We start from the raw sequence: 23,249 nt of genomic DNA, 5'->3' as shown, positions 1-23,249 counted from the left end.
TTTGGCTCAGTGGATAGAGCATCGGCCTGCGGACTGAAGGGTCCCGGGTTCGATTCCGGTCAAGGGCATGTACCTTGGTTGCGGGCACATCCCCAGTGGGAGGTGTGCAGGAGGCAGCTGATCGATGTTTCTCTCTCATCGATGTTTCTAGCTCTCTATCCTTCTCCCTTCCTCTCTGTAAAATACCAATAAAATATATTAAAAAAAAAAAAAAAAGAAATATAAATAGCCATAGGCATAAAATTATTGAGTGCTAGTATGTACAGGCCTGTTTCTAATTATTTTATATGTAACATGTAACTTTATATTTATTATAATCTTGTGAATTATCAGGAGTGATAATAGGTTTTCTTATTAGAGATGGTCAAATTATCCTACCTAATAAAGAGGGAATATGTTAATTGACTCTCACTCCATCGAAAAGATGGTGGCGCCCACAGCCAATAAGAAGGGAATATGCTAATTGACTGCTCTGCCCTCAAAGATGGCGGCGCCCACATCCAATAAGGAGGGAATATGCTAATTTACGGCCACGCCCTCAAAGTTGGCGGCACCCACAGCCACAAGATGGCGGCACCCACTCCCCTCAGCCCCACCAGGGTGGCAGTTGTGCAGCAAGGCCTGCAGGCCCAGCTATTCCGCGCACCTGCCTCCGGAGTTCCCCAGTTCCCTCAGCCCCCCAGCCGCCCAGGGCCGCCCAAGGCTCAGGTAACCAGGGCCAGCTGAGGCTTGCGCTGCCGGCAGTGGCAGCAGCAGAGGTGTGATGGGGCATCACCTTCCCCTGATCGCCAGGTCTCCTCCCACCCCTGAGGGCTCCCAGACTGTGAGAGGAGGCAGGTCGGGCTGAGGAATGCCCCCCCACCAGGCCTCTAGTAGTGCATAAAGGGTAATTTGCCTATAGTTGGAGGGTATTGAAGCAGAATTCAGGCCCAAGCAGTCAAATTCTAAATCTCAGTTTCTTGAACTCCACATTTTGTGAAATGCATAGAAAGGATATTATACTAGTTTTCTATTGCTGTCATAAGGCATTGCCACAAACTTAGTGGCTTAAAAAAACACTAATCTATTATCTCAGTACTGTAGGTCAGAAGCTTGAGTTGGCTTGGCTGTATCTGCTCCAGGTTTCACAAAGACAAAATCAAGGCTGGCATTTTGTTGGGAAGTTCTGGAAAGAATCAGCTTCCTAGTTCATTGGGTTGTGGGCAGAATTCAGTTCCTTGCAGTTGAAGGACTGAAGTCCCATCCTCTTGTTTGCTGGCAGCTGGAGACCACCCTTAGCTCCTGGAAACCTCTCCAGTTCTTGCATGTGGGCCCCTAGGTGGCAAAGTCAGCAACAGTGTGCCAAATCTTTCTCAGACTTGGAATCTAACTTTCCTTCCTGTCAGACCTCAACTGCCTTCTCTTCTGCCACTTCTCTCCTGACTGCAGCCAGAGAAAGTTCTCTGCTTTTTAGGACTCATGTGATTAGATTGAGACCAACAGGATGATCTGAGATAACCTCCCTATTTTAAGGCCTATAACTTTAATTACACCTGCCAAGTCCCTCTTACCCTGTATTGCAACACATCACAGATTCCAGGGATTAAGGCACAGACATCTTGATAGGTTATTTTGCCTACCACAGATATTAAGTACTATTGGAGTTTAGAGAAAAAATGAGATCTTGAGGGCTGGGAGGTTAGAAAGTGTTCGGGGTTATAAAATAAGAGTTGGCTTTTAGGAGATGTATAAGAGGTACTCTTTGTGTTGGGGAGGAAGGAATAAATGCCCATCAGGGATGCTATTCCAGTAAATAACAAGAATTGTACAAGTAAGGACCCAAGGGAAAGTATAAGGCATTTGTGGTAAATGATAATGATTAGAATGATGGATTCGTGGAACAATTGATAGGGAGATATGTTAGAGTACAGATTAAGGTCAGCTTGTGGGAAACCATAAATGCCCATAGAGGAATTTGGGTTTTATTCTACTGGCAACAGGAAGTCATTATTATTTTTTAGTAAAGAAGTGAAAAATACAATGATCTTCCAGAAAAATAAATTCAATGAGTCATGTAGAAATAATACCTGAAGCATGGGGGCATAGAACAGACTGACATACCTCGATGTGGGGATAGGGGGACTAGGAGAGATAAACCAAAGAATTTATATACTTATAAATGGACATGGCAATAGGGTGGTGAAGTCATGGGAGTAAGGGCTGGGTGGAGAGGAGTAAAGAAAGGAAAATGGGAGACATCTGTAATACTGTCAATTTTTTTTGTGTATGTGTGTGTGTGTGTGTGTATTTTTAATGAGTCATGTAGGAAAGATAGAAGTGAGGAGGGTAAGAAGATTGCCAGGTAAATTAAGGAGCTATTATAATCATCCATTTGTGCAATAATAAAGGTGGATAGGAAGGAAGAAAAACTGGCAAGAGATCTGGGGAAGAAATAGCTGGACTGTGGGACTGATTGAAAGTTAAGTGTGAAAGAAGAAACTGATCTTAGAGAACGGGGGTAGGGAGGGGCAGGATAGCATCTTCTACAAAGAGGAAGCCTGAACTGAATCAAGTTAAGCATTAAATGCGATTCTGCCCTAATAGGGAGCAGTGTTGGCATCCTGCTCAGCCTTGGTGTCCTGCCATCCACCTACTTAGGGTAAGAAATGGACTTCCCACGAAGCAGGCACCCTGCCCGAGTCTCCCTGACTTCAAAACCACAGCTCCAGGCAAAGAAAAGCAGAGACAGTTTTCCCTCCTGAAAAGTCCCTTTTAATATTTGGAGCTATTTTCCAAAGAGTGGTTTAATTAGTGTTTTTAATTTCTATACTTAATGAAAAGTTTACAGCTCCACAGTCGCTTCTGAGGATTCCACATGCTTATAAGAATGTTTTTTTCTTTCTTTCTTTCTTCCTATTTTTTTTTTCAACAAGATTTTTATAGGCTCAAAATCTTTGGAATCTTAATTTGGGGAGGGGGCATCTCTGCATCTCAGAATTGATGTATATAATAATAATTTAAAAATCATCAACTGCATAATAGGATGGATTAAGAGATCACTCTTGAAGGCAGTTTTTAATAAACATTCTTTGGCAGGCCTGGGATTTACAGGGGCCATCATTAAAGTGGCCATGTAAATGGGGACATATTGACAACTTTCCCATTAAAGGCACAGTCAAGAAGGATGCATATGCTTTAACCAAAGCTCCCTTGGGAACTCAACAAGGGTTTTATTTTGTTTGCTTTTTAATGGCTCCTATTGGGTACTTTATGGACCAGTTCTCTCATCTCAAGTGTCTAATCCCAAGACATAAATTAATTTTAGATGCACCTTTTGTCCATCTTGTCTTCTAAGGCAATATTAACTAATTGTTTTGGTTGACATGGAGACAGTTGACTTCCTGCCATGAAAGGAGTCTTGTTTGTGGGTATAAAAGGGGTTTGGGTCCAGGGATTCTTTAATTTTCACACAGTGAGGAAAGCTATTTCATCAGAGGAGCATTTGTATACATCTCCCACTTATAATTGGAATATTTTTTATCACCTTGTGAAATTTCCCTTTTTATTTTCTATCACTTCCTTTTTTAGGGTTTAACTTCTGCTCTCCAAAGTGCTGACTAAAACCACAGCAAAAGGGTAATAGTCCATTTATTACTGTTTTGTAGGATGGCTGGACATAGTCTCCCAGAAGAATATTATCTGAAAAAGCAGCTAACAATCTGAGAAAATGGTGGCTTATAGAACTCTATTCAGGTGGAGGAAGAGGCTACATTTTATCAGGGCAAGGAACACTTTGAACACCAATTCATAAACTCTCTTTCCCAGTGACCAACTCAGGCTGCTAAAGATTGGGTCCCTCTGGGGTTTAGACACCAATTTTGATATTTACAAAGGCAATTGTTGGATTCTGCTCTAAACTGTTAGAACAGGCAAACTGAAAGCATTTTCAAGTACAGTGAGAAAATGTGGTGTGTTTTTTTAATCGGTTTTTAAAACACTCTCTTTAAGGTATACAAATAATTAAAGGATAAAATATAATATACTATACATATTACTTCTTACCTTCCACATTTTGATGACTACAGGTCATGAAACTTTCCTTAACAAATTATACAAAGACCTTTAAAGGAATTTTAAAACATAACTACCAGAAATATATTGCATTGTTGTACTCAACAAATTTGGTTTCTGAGAATCATATAAGTTACAGTATTTCTTCACATATATTTATAACACCAAAAAAAAAAAATCCCATAGCAATTATCCAGAGCTAATATTTTTCCTAAAGTATTTTTTTGTTGTAGTTCAAAAAGCTATTACCAAAGAAAAAAATTAAATCAATGATCAGAATGAAAATCCTTAGGAGCAATAATAGTGAGCAAAACCCTAAGAACCTACTTCAGTTCTTTTAAGTGCACAGCACAAAATCAATTTGCAATGACCCTGAGAATCAGCCTTACTCACCGCATAACAACTAAAGAAATAGGGGGTGAAAACAAATTAAAGTGGATTCTTAAAAGTCGTTTTTGCCTTCCAAAGATTTCAGGGTATTTTGAGCTGACACTTTTAAAGGCAGCTCTTTGAATGTTTACCAATATCATTATATGTTTTGAAGTAATGGCTTTTAGGTTGACCCTAGAAGTTCACAATTCACTCTCGGATTCCTCTTTCATTCTCATTATTTGTTTACTAGTGGCCCAGTGCACAAAATTCGTGCACGGGAGGGGGGTATCCCTCAGACGGGCCTGCACCCTCAATCTGGGACCCCTTGGGGGATGTCCAACTGCCAGTTTAGGCCCGATCCCAGTGCAGTCAGACATCCCTCTCGCAATCTGGGACTGCTGGCTCCTAACCGCTCACCTGCCTGCCTGCTTGATCACCCCTAACCACTCTGCCTGCCAGCCTGCTCGACCCCAACTTTCCCCCTTGCCAGCCTGACCATCCCCAACTTCCCCCCGCCCCCGCTGGCCGGATCACCCCCAACTGTGCTCCCCTCCTGGCCTAATCACCCCTAATTGCCTCTGCCTTGGCCCCGCCACCATGGCTTTGTCCGGAAAGATGTCCGGAAGGTCTCTCAGAGGTCTCCCAGTCTAATTAGCATATTACCCTTTTATTAGTATAGATTATACAAATGTTTTTGAGAGCATATCATGAACATAGCACTGTAGTAGGCAATGGAGGGGGGACATAATTGATGGAACCTAGACATTCACAAGGTAAGTATACCACAAGGCAGATAACTGGGTGTGTGTATCCAGAAGAAAAGAAATGCCAGGGAAATCCAAAGTGGCAGGACTGCTCCACTACACTCTTCCCATACTTTAGCTCATTTAACATTAACAATACCCAGAAAGGGAAGGCCTAGTGATACATTGCTTCACTGCTGAGCAAGTGGCACTTTAACAAGGTACTGATACAGAACAGAGGTTAGATTTGACCCCAGACCTCTCTGATCACTAACCCAGCACTAAACCACTGACCTATAATGCTTCCTTCCTTGGTTCAAGTATTATAGTTGGTTTTAATGATGACATCTTAGCTAGACATGGAAAGATTTTAGCATGTGTGGGAAGGGGAAAGACATTCCAGAGGAACAAAACAATACATAAAGGCCAGTGCTTGAGTCCCAGGGATGACACAAATAATAGTTAAGTCTTACACAACACTCACTTGGTGCTGGGCACTATTCTAAGTGTGTTCTCTATATTAACTTATTTCAAACTCACAAGGTCATCCTCATTCTCCCAGAACAAGAGGTACTATTATCATTCCCTCTGTATAAGTGAGGGAACTAAGCTTAGAGAGATCAAGCAACTTGCCCAGAGACAAAGCTAGTGAATGGAAGAGAGGACCCAAGCTGCACCCTTTGGCTCTGAGCCTCTGCTCCTACGTTCTCCTAACCCCTGCACTCGCCTGCCTCTTGAGAGCTGCACATGAAATGTAGTAGGTGGGCAAGGCCAGATAACTGGTGTTGTTTCCTTACTTTTTTCTTGAGCAGGGATAAGCTAAACTCAGTTTTGCACTTTAGAACGATAACCTTAAAGCAAAAAGGAGCATGAATTGTAAGGAATAAAAATGGAAGTCACTTTTTAAAAAATAAAAGTATGTTTATTAGTAACCCTCCACATACATACATATACCATACCACCCACAAAACTCACACACGTATACTACACTTAAGTACACATACATCACATACCCCAAACACACACATGAATATATACACTGAGTGGCCAGATTATTATGATCTCTGAACGCATAATAATCTGGCCACTCAGTGTGTGTGTGTGTGTGTGTGTGTGTGTGTGTGTGTGTATATCTATATATATATATATATATATCAGAGGCCCAGTGCATGAATTCATGCATGGGTGGGGTCCAGACAGCCTGGTCAGGTGGAGGGGACATGGGTGGTTGGCTGGCTTGCCTGCTGGTCGAACTCCTGGTCAAAGGGACAATTTACATATTAGCTTTTTATTATGTAGGATATATACTGAGTGGCCATATTATTATGCATTCAGAGATCATAATAATCTGGCCATTCAATGTATACCTCACAAACATATAAACAAATGCCACATACACATCAAACACATATTTGTACATGGATATATACATCACAGGCACACACATGTATACCACACATATACACTCACACTTATACCACAGACATCATACTCAACATACACATACCACATGTACACATGTGTACATATATATTCACACATACCACACAATGCACACACCAACAGCATGCCTAAACATACACATACCGTACATAAACCACTACTACATACACACATTCACAGCACATACACACTGACACACCCACACACATCCTCACATTCATTCCCTGGCTTCTGTCATGAGGTAAATGAGCTTGAAAAGGCAATGCTCACTAAGACCTCTTTACATCATTTGTTTTCCACCTCTCTGAACGCACACTGGACACTGTAGGAATCCTGAGCCTGCAGCAAAGGAATGTTGCAAATCTCCTAATCTGCTATTTCTAATGACCGGGTATTAAAAAGACTTTTTGTTCTCCAGATTAATTTGGGTCTTTTCTGAGGTCAATAAGCATGCCAGGGAGACTATCTTGAAAGGCCTAAAAAGCGCCTTGGGCGGCACTGTCCTTAGCTACTGCAGAAGATGTCCTGGTCTTTTATGTCTCAAATTAAGAAAAAACAATACACTTTGGTTTCCTCAGCTTCATTTCATTTCCTACTTAAAATTGTCTGTGTGAAGCCTGGACAAAGCCAGTGTACAAATTGAGACAGGGACTCTAGCCTGCCAGGGGATCCCACTAAGTATATATGTAGGACTCAATTATGGGATTTCCTTTATGTCTAATTTTTGACATGTCCTTGTATAATGAGCACACAAGGACAATTCATCATTTATAAGAATAATATTTCTGTAGCTAAACAAAATAAATACATTTCTTCTTTAGTCAAAAAACCGCCATCTAGTTGGTAAATTATATTCATACTGTGGTTCACACTTGTAACATTTTATAAGCCTTCAGGAAATTCTGGTAAACAAAACATTTTTGAGCGCACACGATTTAAGTTTCACTTAGGGACCATGAAAAATACATTCTTTAGAACACACGTAGGACACTTACAGGAAATGTGGTCCATGAGATACAGAGTCTCTGTTTTGATGGAAGATTACATTTTCGTATTTTATGGTCAAATTACATCATTTTCTTTCCAGTAAAATAAAAAAAAGCATCATGCTAGAATGTTAATATGGTTAAAACCTCAGAGACTCAATGTTGTGATCTCAGGATAATTTACTGAGGTGAGAGTGATGAGCTGCAGCAGCTGTAAGTACCCAGAGTTTTGCTTCAGATAAATGGATTTCCAGAATAAACCATTTGCAGAGACAATTCAACCAAGCACTCTTTCTTTGGAGAACCTCTGTTTAAGGTGGAAGGAAAAAACCTCCAACATATGTCAACATGGAGTTTTCACCCTTTATTTTAAGTAGAGATAATTCAAGCTGCTATGACAATTTAGGACCTTGAGCAATGTATGACTCTATAAAATGGTTTTATTGAAAGAAACAACGGGAGTGATTTCTTTTCGTTTCATTTCCCTCCCTCCCTTTCCTGCATTGACTGTGCAGACACCGCATGCAAAATATTTTCAATAAGCATTTACTGAGCCCTCACTGCTGGGTACAAAATGAGACATAACATTGCAGGAAACATCCTATGTGCCCTCAGTAAGCCTGCAGTCAGCAAGAGGGCAAAGACACACGTGGGAATATCTGAACGACCAGCACAGTTCCAAGGCTGACAGGGTGCTGCTGCATACCACGTTGGGAAGGCAGAGCGTGTTGAGAGCCACCAGAAGGCAGGCTAAGGAAGACATATGTGTAATCCCAACAACAGGAGATGCAATTCCCATTCCAGGGACATAAAGCTTAAGTCTGTTGAGGGACTTTTGGGCTGCAGCGGCAGATGTTCGAGACCGTGTGCTAGAAATAGGGAGAGTTAATGACTACAGGTGGTTATCATACCAAAATGACAAACAACAATAACAAAAACTCCATAAAAACCTGAGTGGCTTCTGCTGGATGTGCTGGCATACATTCAAACACTGAGAAAGGTTGCTCATAAATTATCTTTCAAGTTGATCTCCTTTTTCTCTGCATGCTGGTGAAATGCTTTACTGAACATCACCGCCTCCTCAGTGGTCTGGGAGTTAGTGTTATTAGTGAAAAACAGGTGAGGTTGTTGCCCAAGGACATCCTAAGTATTTCTGTTCAAGCAACACAGCCCGTGGACGCAAAAGCCCCTGGTGGATTTGGGACCTCGCAGCAACTATCAAAGAAAGTTTCTTAAGTCACAGGAGAGTTTTTCAAGTGGGATTTTGTGGAAGACTCTATCACAGAGTCCTTGAGCCTCTTTCTGGGCATTCATACCCCCCCCACCACCACCACCGCTTGGCACCTGCAACTTAAATTTCCTGCACAGAATCACATTCACATCTATAATGTGGGAGAGTCTAATTGGATCAGAGGCATCCCTCACTGCCCACGCCTGTGAGGAAAGGCTCCATTGTTAATATTTCTGCTGAAGGCTGAGCAGCCTAGAGCCTGGAGGTTAAGTGAATCCATTATCAAAATTGCCAGCCTACAGGGGGAATAGCAATCTCTACCATTTCAAGAACACCTATTATGTTCCAGAACCTTATAAACATTATTTTCTCTAAACAATATTTCTCTAGGATTAGCTATTGTTATTTATTTTTCATAGGCTTCAAAAGACTAAATAATTTGCCCAAGGTCACACGTACAGCAAGTGGTAAGACTTTTTGATCCCAGATCATTGCTTTTCTCTGTTCTGGGATAGAAATATAACCTACAAGTGAATTATGAATTTCAATTTAAGACACATAAAGATATGGTGATCACCTAGGTATAGCTATATTGCGTTAACCCTGGAGAAATTCAACAAAACCCTTGGCAACCCAGAACATACTATTCTAGGTTAGAAGTTGAGAAAGACCTCAGCCTGAGATACCATAATCTTCTCCAAATAACAGAATAGCCTGTCCCAAGGGACCAGTTATGGGACACTGCTCACTCTCTCATGAGACAGTATTTTCAGAGGCAGAACCTTAAAATAGGGCTTGATGATTTGTCCACTTACATATAGTGCTCATTGATGTGTACTCCATCAAAATATGAACCAAAGCAGGTTATAAATCCATGATTTTTCCTTTAAAGGCAGTTGATTCAAAAACAGAAATCTCAAGTAAAACATGGACATTCAAAATTGCTGTGCTGTCCTTTAGGAAATAAATGTTTCCTGTGCAAAACTTAGTGAAATTTCATAGATATGAAGTGGGCTAACACCAACATATAGGTATGAATATAAATGAAAGATAAAAAAAGAGCTGTCCTAAAGAATAATCATCTTATGCTCTCCTACTACTTATAACTGCAAATGAAATACATCCTAGATTAGGCAAATTTCCAAGGAAATAATACATACCCTTTTATCCCTCCTTTTCTTTTTTCTTTTCCCTTATGGTGGTCTCTGTGAATGGGTTATATTCAGAGTAAGATAGGTATTGAGGTTTATGTGGAATGGAGTGAGATGAGAAAGAAATTACTTCTGTCCATCATTCATTTCACTAATATTCGAGTATCTCCTTTATACATCGCTGGGGATATTGTTCAGAAAAATTGTTAATACTCCCTTACCGGGGTTCTTGTCCCAGCATTACGAAGGGTTCTCAGCAATCTGGAGAAAGGAGCTGTGCATAGATTCAATAAGGAGTCCAAGGACGAAAGATAATGTTGAAAGGCATTGGGGGTCAGAGGAGCTTCAGCTAAAGAAGCTAAAGCAGGGGTGGGCAAACTTTTTGACTCGAGGGCCATAATGGGATCTTAAACTGGACCGGAGGGCCGGAACAAACGCATGGATGGAGTGTTTGTGTGAACTAATATAAATTCAAAGTAAAGGAGCAGAGGGGAGAGCAAGAGAACCCTCCGCTCTTTCGGCTCCGGGGGTCCGGCCTGTGGGCCGTAGTTTGCCCATGGCTGAAAGACTACCTCCTTGACTCAGGACCCTGCTTTTATTAACACAATTTGTCCTAAGGCAAGGTGGAGATATACACTTCAAAGGGTAAGGTTTCAAAGGGTAGGGTTTACAGAAGCATTGTCAGATTGGGAAATAGCCTACAGCTGTTCAGGTGTCTGGCCAACAGGAGGCAATAACATGTAGATTAAGATGCCCTGAGCTGTCTGGCAGCAAACAATAATATATACAAATCTTTAGGTTTGGGGAAATGTCCTATTCAGGTTTGGGTGAGATGCTTTTTAGCTGTTCCAACAGGTAAACTACATATGTGGCTCAGTCCTTGTTCAGCCCCCTAAGCTTCACCAACCTTTTGATGAAACTCTTGTAATTATGATATGTTGGAATTGGTTTCCGGCACTCCCTGCCCTCATGGAGCTGACATTCTCATGAGACAAAAGATGACAAAAGGATGAATAAATAAAGTATATTGTGTGTTAAATAATAAATACTAAGGGAAAAAATTAAACAGAGGAAGATGAGAAATGTCTGGGTGCAATTTTAAATGAGGTGACTTGATATTGGAGCACATGCAATCCATGCAAAGACTCCAAACCAGTAGAAATATCTTAACGGCATAGAGCAGACCTATTAATGTATTAGGTTCCTGGGGCTGCTGTAACAAAATGCAACTATTGGGACAACTTGAAAAACAGAAACTTAGTGTTCCACACTTCTGAAGTCTAGAGGCCTGAAATCAAAGTGTCCACAGGACTGCCCCCTTTGAGAGCTGTGGGAGAGAACGTGTTCCATGCCTCTCTCCAGGCTTCGGGCAGTCTCAGAAGTCCTTTGGCTTGTAGGTAGTGTTCTCCCTGTTTCACTACTTACATCATCTTCCCTCTGTGCACGTCTGTCTCTGTGTCCAAATCTCCTCTATTTTTTTTTTAATAAGGACACCAGTCATATTGGATTAGGGCCCACCTTAATGACCTACCTCATCTTAACTTGGTCATCACAAAAACCCTATTTCCATATAAGGTCACATTCACAGGTACTGGGGTTTAGGACTTTAATACCTTTGCAGGGGGGTGGAGGCACAATTCAACAATTCAACCCATAAGAGTAGGTGAGTAAGAATTGCTTTAAAAACAATTAAAAGTCCCAACAATACCACTTAGAGAGCAGAATCATTAAAGGGTTGATTGCTCTCATCAAGGAATGGTAATGCTTCTGCTTCTATATTTAATAAAGGCTAATAATTTCAGCCCTACAAACTTCATAATGAATTATTTAATGTGAGCTGGCAAAATATACCTATTGAACACAGATGTTGTCTTCTGTTGCTATTGGATTTGGCTATAGCATAAGAAAGGAATTGGTGATCTCTCAGGGACAGAGCAGCAGAAAATTGGACAGGCAAAGGTCTCCTTGGCCCACCTGTGGTAACTCTGCACCCACTGGGCTGGTGCCTGTGCAAGAAGCAGCCAGCAGTGCCTCCCTCATTCCTTAATAAGCGTATTTTCTTTGCACAAAGGGTAGAGAATATTATCAAGCTAAATTTTCCCTCTGCCAACAAGTTAGGGCTAATGTGCACCATGCGGATCAAGCTGATCATGTAAATTAAGGCTTTAAAGCACAATATCTGAGCATTTCTCAATTGAACATTACTTATCTGTATAAATTAAAAATGTCTAAAAAGGGGTTTATTAGAAGGAGACTATCAAAGCTTTTTATGCTTTCTCTTTTGATCTATATAATTTTTTAAAGTGTTAGACATATCAGGATTTCTAGCACAACTGGAATTTTAAATCTAAGAATGAGAACGGGGAAAAATGCAAATAGGAAAGACATGATTTTGAAGCCATGTCTATTTCACCGCAATTAGTCATTAAGCAGAGGAAATGAATTTCAGTAAAAACCCTGTGTTATCTAACACTTTATCAATGAGCAGGTTCCAGAAAAAAAAGCATTTCTAATATCTCCCTACACAAATCTTCCATCTCTTAACCACAGGACAACAAGGAGGTTGTTATTTGCTTTCTTACTGGTTTGGGGAAAAGAGAGAAAATTACATTTTTGCATCAGTGAGCTTTTTGAAACAATAGTGATTTACATATCAATCTCCTGATTATTAAATATTATCTATTTTATTTTCAACCCCATCCAACAGAAGAAAATGTAATTGCAGATGATATTTTAGCAATACTAACTAGTTTGAATTATATAAAGCCTTGGAGATCAAAGTCCTTTCAAGGTATGCTTGTGGAGCACTGAGCCATAACAGATCTGAAGTGGTCATTTATTTCTGAGCTCTCTCTTGAAGCATGTCAATATTAAAATGTCAAATATTGGGAGACTTTTCTGCTTCTATTCTTGAAGAAGTTAATCCATGTGAGACAAAGTTATAGTGCCTCCTTAGACCTGGGAGATTAGCGATGGTAAACACAGTATTCATGATGTGTCCAGTTTGGTGGCCATGTAAAGTGCTGGAAGAATAATTCAGGCACCTTTCCTTGTCTGTATGAGAACTGGGGAGGAGTATGTATTAGGTTCCTGGGGCTGCTTTAACAAAATGCAACTATTGGGGAAATGTCCTATTCAGGTTTGGGGGAGATGCTTTTTAGCCGTTCCAACAGGTAAACTACATATGTGGCTCAGTCCTTGTTGAGCCCCCCAAGCTTCACCAACCTTTTGATGAAACTCTTGTAATTATGATATGTTGGAATTGGTTCCCGGCACTCCCTGCCCTCATGGAGCTGACATTCTCGTGAGACAAAAGATGACAAAAGGATGAATAAATAAAGTATATTGTGTGTTAAATAATAAATACTAAGGGAAAAAATTAAACAGAGGAAGATGAGAAATGTCTGGGTGCAATTTTAAATGAGGTGAAAAGATTAGCCCATCAAGTTCTGGACCACAGAATATTCAAAAGATAAAGACGCAAGTATATCAGTTCGTTAGTACTGCCATCACAAAGGACCATAGGATGTGTGGCTTAAACAGCAAAAATTATTTTCCCACAGTTCTGGAAACTGAAAGTCCAAGATCAAGGTGATGGCAGGGTCAGTTTCCTCTGGAGGTCATAAGGGAATGACCTTTTTGCTTGGGCTTGTATATGGCCACCTTCTCGCTGTGTCCTCACATGGTCTTTCCTTCGTGCATGCACACCCCTGGTGTCCCTCTCTGTGATCTAATCTCTTCTTCTTATAAGGACTTCAATAACATTGAATAGGGCCCACCCTAACACCCTCATTTTCACTTAATCACCTCTTTAAAGGCTCTCCCTCCAAATACAGTCACATTCTGAGACCCTGGGTGGTAGGACCCTAACATAAAAATAAGAAGGTACACAGTTCAGCCCATAACAGTGAGCAAGGTGGGAATCATCTGTTAAGCTCAGTGATCATAATTCCCCTGTTTGTGAAGTTCCTCACTTTCTCCTGCTTGAAGGATAAGTGTAGATGCCATTTTTATGTGTGTTTTTTTAATTCTTTATTGTTTAAAGTATTACATAAAGTATTACTTATGTCTCCTTTTCCCCCCATTGAACTCTCTCTGTCCACCCTCCTCCCCCCGCACATGCCCTCACCCCCCTAGTGTCATGTCCATTGGTTAGGTTTATATGCATGCATACAAGTCCTTTGGTTGATCTCTCCCCTTTCCCCCACCCTCCCCTGCCTTCCCTCTGAAGTTTAACGGTCTGTTCAATGCTTCTGTCTCTGGATCTGTTTTGTTCATCAGTTTATGTTGTTCATTATATTCCACAAATGAGTGAGATCATGTGATATTTATCTTTCTCCGACTGGCTTATTTCGCTTAGCTTAATGCTCCCCATGTCCATCCATGCTGTTGCGAATGGTAAGAGTTCTTTCTTTGCACAACAGTGTAGTATTCCATTGTGGAGATGTGCCATAGTTTTCTAATCCACTCATCTGCTGATGGGGACTTAGGCTGTTTCCAAATCTTAGCTATTGTAAATTGTGCTGCTATGAACATAGGGGTGCATATGTCCTTTCTGATTGGTATTTCTGATTTCTTGGGATATAGATGCCATTTTAATCAACTGTACAAGTTGCATCTCTGTGATCTGCCTGAATGGAGGGAGAATTAGCAAAACATGGACAGCAAAGGCAGCATTGCCAACCTCTCCCTTCTGCTCTTGAAAGAAATAGGAAATGGTCATATAAACAATGCAGTGCGAATTATGAGAATCAACACTTTAAAAACCTTAAACTAGCATATGGGATCTACTGGTAGATTTCAAGGTGTCTGGTATAATTCAGAGCTGTCTAAAAAAAAAAATGTATTTTAATTAGATTGGCAGCCATCATACTCCTTGCTTGTATCTCTCACCAGACAGCAACCTCTATAAGAGCAGAGATTTAGCATGTTCACTAGATTCCTCTGGTTTCTAGCATGGGACTAGATACATAGTAATTAGAACCTGCTGAGTAAATGAATATAGTTTTTTCTTTAGAGGAAACTCTAGAACTAGCAGTCATAGGTGAGGAAAGTTGTGTGCTTCCAAAATGACTGCCTTTGGTTTTTCTGAGTAATATGATTCAGATTTTCTGCCCATTCTAGCTAGGAGTAACGCATTTGATCTTATTGTAAATCATGGGTCTGTCACTCTTTCGTTTTGTTCCCATCATTCTATACAGTCTAGTTAAGGAGACAACTCTAAATATGATTGACTTTCCATTGATTCAATTTGCTTCTCCTTTGAGTAATCTGACTCCCAGTCAGGGAAGGATCTGCACAAGGGGGTAGCTGGCTGTAATAGCACATGTGCTTTTTATATTTCACATAGTACAGGGTAATTTTTTGCTCCCTCTAATTAAATTGTAAATTGGTGTAGCCACTATGGAAAACAGTATGAAGATTCATCAAAAAATTAAAAATAGAGCTATCACCCTGACTGGTTTGGCTCAGTGGATAGAGCGTCGGCCTGTGGACTGAAAGGTCCCAGGTTCGATTCCAGTCAAAGGCATGTACCTTGGTTGCAGGCACATCCCCAGTGGGCAGTGTGGAGGAGGCAGCTGATCGATGTTTCTCTCTATCCCTCTTCCTTCCTCTCTAAAATATCAATAAAATATATTTTAAAAATAAATTAAAAATAGAGCTATCATATGTCCTAGCAATGCAACTTTTGGATAGTTATCTGAAGCAAACATAAACACTATTTGAAAACATATATGCATCTCTATGTTCATTTATAAGAGCCAAGATATGGGAGCAACCTAGGTGTCTATAGATACATGGATAAAGAAAATGTGTCATATACATATATACACATATATACATATGTGATATGCATATATAAACTGAGTGGCCAGATTATTATGATCTCTGAACACATAATAATCTGGCCACTCAGTGTATTATCCTATATAATAAAAGGCTAATATGCAAATTGTCCCCTCTACCAGGAGTTCGACCAGCAGGCAGGCCAGCCAACCGCCCATGTCCCCTCCCCCTGGCCAGGCTGGCCAGACCCCACGAATTCATGCACCGGGCCTCTAATATATATATATACTGAGTGGCCAGATTATTTTGCATTCAGAGATCATAATAATCTGACCACTCATTGTATATACATACACACACAATGGAGTATTACTCAGCAATAAAAAGGAATGAAGTCTTGCTATTTGTAACAACATGGATAGATTTATAGGGTTTTATGCTAAGTGAAATGTCAGACAAATACCATGTGATTTCACTTATACGTGGAATCTAAAGAACAAAAAAAATAAACAAATAAAACTGAATCAGACTCAAAGACATAGAGAATAAGCTGATAGTTGCCAAAGGGGAGAGTGAGGTGAGTGAATGGGTGATAGAAAAAATCTGACATTACCCATTTCATTAAATTTCTTGGTAAAGTGACCCAAACACAAAGGGCCCTCCTACTTGGTGGGTGAACATGTATTCACTTACATTGTCTGGCTGAAAGTTTGGAGACTGTGTCCACGTGCATTTTTATTGTGGTCTATGCAAACAGTCTGTATAATGTCTTCATAACTGCAGGGTCCGATTTTCTAGTGCAGTGGTCGGCAAACTGCGGCTCGCGAGCCGCGGTTTGCCGCTCTGTTGACTAATGAGTTTGCCAACCACTGACCTAGACTCTCAATTCCAATAATTATAGGCTGTTGTTGTTCCTTGTGATTAAGCCCTAGTGTAAAAGACTCCTCTGCTCCCTCATTTGTCAAGGTTCTCAGGGAAAGAAGTGTGGGGCAAGAGTTAGAAATATCCCCCAACCACAAGAGGAATCTCAGTATCAGCACTGCTCCCCCCTCTTCCTCTCCTCTCCTGATTCCTGAAAATAAAGGTCACTCCTTTTTGCTGGAAGACCGAGGGCCCTGACCTGTGGGGTAGCAGGGTAGAGAAGGCAGAATAAGCAGCCAAATGGAAGATTGAATGCTGTTCCCAAAAATTTCACTCTTGTTCTCAGACTGTAGCCTATCTAAAGGGAAATTTTAACTCAACCACAAAATTCGTTCAGCTCCATGAAGCTGCAGATGTTATAAACTGCCGCTTTCCTAAAGAGCACCAAACCTTGAATTTCCCTGCTACAGAGGAGCTGCTCTTCACGGATAACTGTGCATTACTAGACATTAAAAGGGAAGGTGAACTCTGTCCTCTCCTCATAAAACACTTTTTTTTTTTGCCTTTTCCCCTACTCTTCCACCGAACTCACGATGTTTATAAGTACAAGCTCTGACTCTGGAGATGGAAAATCTGATACCGTCAGCACAAGTTGAACAAAATGCAAATGGAAAAAAACCTATACCCATCTGGACTTCCATATGCTCTGCAGCCAAGGGGCTAATATAATTCACTGAATGTTAGTTATAAAGCAATGTGATATGGATAACTGCTATGCATTGAGCTTATTTAGACAAGTGTTCTTTCTACTCAATAAACCTTTGAAAGGATTAAAGTACAATCACTCCCAATTATCCGCCAATAAGTTCTTCCCTTCCCATCTGAGTTTTGAACATATCCTACAATTGGTCCCTGTTCATACCCCAGTTTGTTTCTCTGTCCATTGGAAAGTAGCTGAGTATAATGAGATAATACGACATTCAAGGAATGTTGAGAAACTTAATATGACAAGGGTGCTGGGTGCATGGCCAGGCAGGGGGCTACTGAGAGATCTCCTAAAGAGATAGGAGCCAGGTTGAAATGGCCTTATAGGCTATGGTATGGATTTCCTCTCTGTCAGGAAGCCTTTGTAGTAATGTGATGATTTTTGTTTTAAGAAATAATTCTGGAGGAGAGAGAATAATGGCGGCGGAATAGACAGACGTGTTCCGAGCCTTGTCCCGGAGCAGAAAGAAAGAACAGCTGAGGGTCGCGCAGGGAGTGTTTGTTGGCTGGTTGGGAGACAGCTGAATTCCAGAAGGAGGTGGGGGACTGCTGAACGGGGTTCCCCTGACCTGGCAGCAAGAACTGCGGCTGGGTCCCCTCCCGGAGCTGCGGGCTTGGACGCGGAGTCTGCGCCATCTTGATCCGGAAAGTGGAGCTTGTCTGAAGCCTGAGAATCCACAACTGCGGCACCCCAGGAACAGCTGCGAGCCCCAGAACAACGCTCCCCAACTGGCGCAAGCACACGGGTTCAGAGAAGCTCTACACTCCACCACGGAAAGGTCAGATTTCGCCTGGGATAAGGTGAGGTCTCTGGTCCCGGTGGGAGAGAGGAACGCGCGTTTTGCGGGAGCTGGAGGACCAGGGAAGTCTGTGCCTAGAAAAATCCGTGGCTGTAGGGGCTGGCGTGATCTGTGACTGTGGAAAGGGGTCCTCAGAGCTGCTAACAGAAGGGCACTCTAAAAAGCAACCCATTTTGATCTGAAGTGCAGGGACACCCTAAGAATTTCAGGCAGTCCAGACTTACGCGCAGCCCGTGCGCTCCCTGGGTGCCTGGGCTTACGCGGAGTCCCGGAGTACGCACAACTGGGCTTTTTCCTCTTCAAATCCTTGCTTCTGATTACTAAGCCCAATACATAGGATCACCCAGTTGGGGACACCCTGGGAGACTGCAGGGGAAGGTTGTTTTTCTGGAACCTGGGGATCGGAGCGGGGAGTGACCATCGGAGAGTCAGCTCTGAGGCAGACCACTCCCACAGGCCCGAGTGCCACAGGGAAAGAAGGCTCTAACACTCCCTAGAGAGGCCATAGATAGACCCGGAAGTCAATCCAGAAACACTGCCACCCAGGGGCTGAATCACAAATTGACTCTTGTGTAATCAAAAATAAAGGAATACGAGAAATTAAGACACACCGCCTGCTTAAAATCAGGACTGGCTTACAACACCGAAGAGCAGTGGATCGCAGGGAACTGCAATACTGTCTGGACTGAGAAACAGGCGTGCCAAACAGAAAAACAGAGGAAGTGAATGACCTTCACTACTCCACATTTTATTTTTACCTTTTATTTTTATTTTATTTTATTTTTTATTTTTTTTTAATTTTCATTTTTTGCATCTTTTAATCAAGAAACTTTTTTTTTCTTTTTTCATCACTTGATTTTGCCTTTTTAATGATTACATTTTTATTTTCAATCCGTATTATTACTACTGCTAATTTATCTTTTTTTTTTTTTTTTAAAGTGTCATTTTATTTTCTCTTCATTTTATTTTGGGATTAGGGTTCTACATTCTATTTTTTATCTTTCCTTTAGCATCGTTTTACTCTATCTCAACTCTACCTTTAGGCCATCACTCTCTTCCTAACCTCCCCCTTTTCAGTGTCCTGTTTGTCTTACCCTTTTACTGCTTTAGATTTTCCCTATTCTTTCTGTTTACCCCTTGTTAAAATTTCACCCTACTTACATATCTAATCTCCAATCCCCTGCTCCAAGTCCACATACACCTCTCCCTTCGCTGTCTGAGTTATCCATAAACTTGTCCTTATCTCTGTCCTTTTGTTGTTGTTTGCTTGAATGTAGATTATATCCAATTTTTATGCTTTTTTTTGTGAGATTGTTTTGCTTATTCTTCTTTTGTTTATTCTTTTGTTTGTTTTGTGCTTCAGCTTAACCTTGCCTCACTCCATATTAGTTGGTGTTGTAGTTTGTACTAATCCCCAGGCACTTGTTGCTGGCATTTGCTGGGATTAGTGATTGTTCTATTGGAGTTTTATCCCCAATATATATAGTCTGTTCCCCTTTCTCTCTTAGTCAATTTCTTGTCTCTTACTTTTTTTTTTTTCTCTTTACTTTCCCTTTTCCCAATTTCATTTTCACACTCCTTTTTTCTTTTTTTCTTTCTTTCTTTCTTTTTTCCTCTTCTTCTTTCTCTCCTATCACCTATTTTGCCTTTCTCTGGTGGTCACCTTTATTGGAGGTTTTTAATATCATGAATACATTCCTGTTCAGTGCCTTGTGAGTTGTACCTGGTAGTGCTGTATTTTGTGCCTTTAAATCAACCCAGGAGAGAGAGAACTACATAACCAGACACCCAGAGAAGAGAGACCATGGGGAGACAAAGAAGCAGCCCGCATATGAAAGAAAAGCAGGCATCACCAGAAAAGGAAGTAAACGAAATGGAGGCAAGCAACCTTCCAGAAAAAGAATTCAGAGAAATGGTCATAAGGTGGCTGAAAAGAATGGAAGACAAATTCGACAATATGAGCAAGAACCAAGAGGAAATGAAGAAGAACCAAGAAGAAATGAAAAATGACATCGCTGCTGTAAAGAACTCAATAGAAAGCATCAAGAGTAGACTAGAAGAAGCAGAGGACCGCATCAGTGAGCTAGAAGACAAGATGGAAAAAAATACCCAAGAAAAGCAACTTCTAGAAAAAAAAATTAAAAGGCAGGAGGAGAGTCTAAGGGAACTTTGGGACAACACGAAACAAAACAACATCCGCATAATAGGGGTTCCAGAAGGAAAGGAAGCTGAGCAAGGAATAGAAAACCTCTTTGAAGAAATAATGACAGAAAATTTCCCAGATATAGGGAAGAAAAAACCCACACAAATCCAAGAAGCTCACAGAGTCCCAAGCAAAATGAACCCCAAAAGACCGACGCCAAGGCACATTATAATTAAATTGGCAAACACCAACGACAAAGTAAGAATCTTAAAAGCAGCAAGAGAGAGACAGAAAGTTACATACAAAGGAACCCCCATCAGACTAGCAACTGATTTCTCAACAGAAACTCATCAGGCCAGAAGAGAATGGAATGAAATATACAAAGTCATGCAAAGGAAGGGGCTGAATCCAAGAATACTGTACCCAGCAAGGCTGTCAATCAAAATTGAAGGTGAAATCAGGAGCTTCACAGACAAAAAAGGACTAAGGGAATTTATTACCACCAAACCAGCAATGCAAGAAATGCTAAAGGGTCTGCTGTAAAAAAAAAAAAAAAGAAAGAAAGAAAGAAAGAAACAGGAAGCGAAGAAGTAACACAGGGGTAAAGAATAGGAATGGCGACAAATAAGTACCTATCAATAATAACTTTAAATGTAAATGGATTAAATGCCCCAATCAAAAGACATAGGGTAACAGATTGGATAAGAAAACACGACCCATATATCTGCTGTCTACAAGAAACCCACCTCAGAAAAAAAGACGCACACAGACTGAGGGTGAAGGGATGGAAAAAGGTTTTCCAGGCAAATGGAACTGAAAAAAAAGCTGGGGTAGCAATACTTATTTCTGACAAATTAGATCTCAAACTGAAGGACATAACAAGAGATAAGGAAGGCCATTTCATAATACTAAAGGGAGCAATCCAACAAGAAGAAATAACTCTGGTAAACATATATGCACCCAATACAGGAGCACCCAAATACATAAAAAAACTCCTGGAGGATATCAAGGGAGACATTGACAGCAATACAATCATAGTAGGAGACTTTAATACCCCACTATCACCATTGGACAAATCCTCTAAACAAAACATCAGCAAAGAAACATCAATCCTAAATGACTCACTAGACCAGATGGAATTAATTGACATCTTCAGAACATTTCACCCCAAAGCCACAGAATATACATTCTTCTCAAGCGCACATGGGTCATTTTCAAAGATAGACCATATGTTGGGACATAGGCAAAGTCTCTTCAAATTCAAGAAGATAGAAATCATATCAAGCATCTTCTCAGACCACAGTGGCATAAAACTGGAAATCAACTACAATAAAAACAACCCAAAGAAATCAAACACATGGAGACTAAACAGCATGCTATTAAACCATGACTGGGTTACCAGAGAGATCAAAGAAGAAATAAAAAACATCATGACAACAAATGACAATGAAAACACTACAATCCAAAATCTATGGGACACAGCGAAAGCAGTCTTGAGAGGGAAGTTCATAGCTCTACAAGCCTACTGCAAAAAGCAAGAAACAGGGGTAATAAATTACCTAACCCAACAACTCAAAGAGTTAGAAAAAGAGCAACAAGAAAAGCCCAGTGTAAGCAGAAGGAAGGAAATAATAAAGATCAGAGCACAGATAAACGACATAGAGACCAAAGAAACAATACAAAAGATCAACAAAACCAAGAGCTGGTTCTTTGAAAGGATAAACAAGATTGATGAACCTCTAGCCAGGCTCACCAAGAAGCAAAGGGAGAGGACCCAAATAAACAAGATCAGAAATGAAAGAGGTGAAATAACAACAGATCCCGCCGAAATACAAAGGATTGTTAAAAAATACTACGAACAACTCTATTCCAACAAACTGGACAACCTGGAGGAAATGGACATATTCCTAGAAAAATATAACCTTCCAAAACTCAATCAGGAAGAATCTAAACAGCTCAACATGCCAGTAACTATGGAAGAAATTGAAGCAGTCATCAAAGAGCTTCCGGCAAACAAAAGCCCGGGGCCAGATGGCTTCACAGGAGAGTTCTACCAAACATTCAAGGAAGAACTAAAACCTATCCTCCTCAGACTATTCCAAAAAATTCAAGAGGAAGGAACACTTCCAAGCTCCTTCTATGAAGCCAGCATCACCCTAATACCAAAACCAGATAAAGACAACACAATGAAAGAGAATTACAGGCCAATATCCCTCATGAATGTAGATGCCAAAATCCTCAACAAAATTCTAGCAAATAGGATCCAGCAGTACATCAGAAAGATCATACACCATGACCAAGTAGGGTTTATCCCAGGAATGCAAGGATGGTTCAATATCCGCAAATCAATAAATGTGATACATCACATAAACAAATTGAGAGATAAAAATCACATAGTCATATCAATTGATGCAGAAAAAGCATTTGACAAAATCCAACACCCTTTCTTGATAAAAACTCTCAACAAGGTGGGAATAGAAGGATCATACCTCAACATCATAAAAGCTATATATGATAAACCCACAGCTAACATCATACTCAATGGGCAAAAACTAAAACCATTTCCCCTAAGAACAGGAACAAGACAGGGATGCCCACTCTCACCACTCCTGTTTGACATAGTACTGGAAGTATTAGCCACTGCAATTAGACAAGAAGAAGAAATAAAAGGCATCCAAATTGGAAAAGAAGAAGTAAAGCTGTCCTTATTTGCAGATGACATGATATTGTACATAAAAAACCCGAAAGACTCCATCAAAAAACTAACAGACTTAATAAATGAATTCGGCAATGTAGCAGGATACAAAATTAACACCAAGAAATCTATGGCATTTCTATACACCAACAATGAACTTACAGAAAGAGAGACTAAAAAAGCAATCCCATTTTCCATCGCACCAAAAAAATTAAGATACTT

This window comes from Plecotus auritus (assembly GCF_963455305.1).
Source record: "Plecotus auritus genome assembly, chromosome: 3".
Lineage (NCBI taxonomy): Eukaryota > Metazoa > Chordata > Mammalia > Chiroptera > Vespertilionidae > Plecotus > Plecotus auritus.
Note: the sequence above shows the minus strand (reverse complement) of the source record.